This window comes from Leuciscus leuciscus, assembly GCF_965113295.1.
Source record: "Leuciscus leuciscus genome assembly, chromosome: 23".
NCBI lineage: Eukaryota > Metazoa > Chordata > Actinopteri > Cypriniformes > Leuciscidae > Leuciscus > Leuciscus leuciscus.
Genome location: NC_138747.1, coordinates 31,839,351 through 31,841,822, shown reverse-complemented (window position 1 = coordinate 31,841,822; position 2,472 = coordinate 31,839,351).

Below are 2,472 nucleotides of genomic sequence, written 5' to 3'. Positions count from 1 at the left end.
CCTGACTTCTGAACTTGGTCTCATTTGAACCTGATTTTACTGAGAAATGAAAGCAATGAGACTAATAAAGGTCATGATTTGACAGCTGAAGATGTTTTCTGTGCAGATTTTGAACATATAAGCATGCTGTTGTCACACTGGGTTCATCACAGATGGTGTGGATGACACACATTCAATTCATTTTACATTTATTCGTGTAGCGCTTTTCACAATACACATCGTTTCAAAGCAGCTTTACAGAAAATGCACGGGTCCACATTACAGTTTCGAGTGAACTGGTATCAGAGGAGACTGTCTAAGTTATGTATTTCAGAAATGTACATGTACAAATCACAGTTAGCTAAAAATATATTAATTTAAACAATGTAATAATTGAAGGCAGGAACAATGAGCTCATTGAAGTAATTAATACTTGTTTGTTAACAAATGATTATGACGTTTAGAAAAATGTAACGTGATGTGAAGATATGATGTGTCGACTGAAGATTTTGAGGAATCAGGAGTTTCTTCGTGGAAATGCTTTCAAATGGGCCATAAACAAAGGCATTACAGATCTGCGGTGTGCCTCAAGGCTCAGTGTTCGGTCCTCTCCTGTTCTGTGTTCATACAGCCTCACATGACTTTACAATCAGTGTTTGCTGTGCAGCTCCTCATCCAAGCTCTTGTCATTTCAAGATTCGACTGGCATTGAATCTTTGAATCCTTCACAATGAGGTACAAAGTCACTTTCCAGACCCTGAGCTGCCAATCTCCGCCCGAACTCACATCTGAAGCTGAAGACGCCTCATCCACAAACAATAAAGCCTTAAACCCCCCCTGTAGTCAATAATTGTATCCCTTAAAACTCATCTTTGATCACCAAAATGACATATTTAAACGTTTTTTCCTTGGAAAAAATTCTTCATGCCTTAAAATATCTTGAATGTAACTCGACACCCTTGCCTCATTTAGTATTATGCGGTTCTATGAATATGCAAATGAGCCCCGCCTCCACTCACTCACTCAGCTCAGAGATCCACTGGTTGACGATCACACGTTGATCTGATTGGTTACAAGGTAGTTTGTGACGTCAGAAACACCAGCGATTTCAAAGCGTATTTTTGAGACTGTCTTTGGTTCACTGCAGTTTTAAGGAGGAAATACTCAGCAATGCTGTCGACTTATGGATTTACACATGGTTTGTCTTAAAGCATATTAAAAACACCACATAGACACATAAACAACATTAAAAGCTGGATTTTTTTCCACAGGGGGACTTTAAATCAATGCACATGAATCATGATGGATTGCTACTGCTGGAAATGTGTCTTTCTGGTGTAATTTTAGAGTGACTCAAGGCTGAATATTATTATATAACTCTGTAACATTGTACAATGTCAGCTTCAGAAATGCTATAATGTTTTATTACACCCTAACGCGGTTAAAATTCTGATGTCGGATGATTTAAGGGAATTGAATAGCTCAAACAGTAGTGTGTGGTGCTTGCAGTGATGAGGTCATGGGTTCAGAGACAGTGCTTATGTCCAAGAATGAATGTGTTTCCATGACGACGGAGTAACAGTGAAGCTGTATCCATAGCAGCCGCTTGCAGCTTCAAAAAATGAAAATCTAGAGGTGGCATAAGAGCATCAAACACTGTCACAGTCAGTAAACTGCTGAACGTGTGTTTGTCAGTTCATTTGCAGATGTTCAGCAGAAAGGATTCTCAATGTCACTGATGTCACGTGATGGAGCCTCCTTTCATGACGTCAGCGTCCATGAGTCAAACTCCACTGACGCGCGCATTTATGCATCCAGTGATGTACATGTGTGCAAGATTTAGTTAAAGTTAAAGTTAGATGGAAACATGACAGTTCAAATGTGCAACACACACACACACACACACACACACACACACACTATAAGAGAGCTCTGATGTGTTGATGTGCTTCTCTTCTCTTCTGTGGTTTATATTTGCTTCAGTATTTTTGCATTTTAAGGGTTCGGGTCTTTATTGTCATTCACATTTTCACATGAAGGAACGAAACTTAGTTCTGAGGTCACGGTCAAAACACAAGATAAAAACATTAACCAATAAAAACATTAGAAACTAGAGAGTATTGTCAGTTAATAGCATAATAGAAAAAAAAAACAAAAAAAAACTAGAATAGACAATGCAAGAATAAAAACAGTGCAATTTAATTCTACTTAAGAACTATAGAGCAGGCCATGTTTGAGATGTGTTCAATAAATCCACTTCTATATGTAATTGAATCTAATCTTCCAGTTTCCACTGCAGTTTTTTATGTTTTCTGCATATCATCAGCCTTTATTTCCAGTGCTTTTACCCATCTGTCTCGAGTCAACCAGTCATGAAGTCGTTCACCAGATCTGGTCATGGACTGATGCTGCTGCAGTGAATCACAGGGCGGGGCTTGGTCACATCAATCACTGCAGCGCGTGTGCTGATTGGCTGCTGTGAGCTGTGGGCGG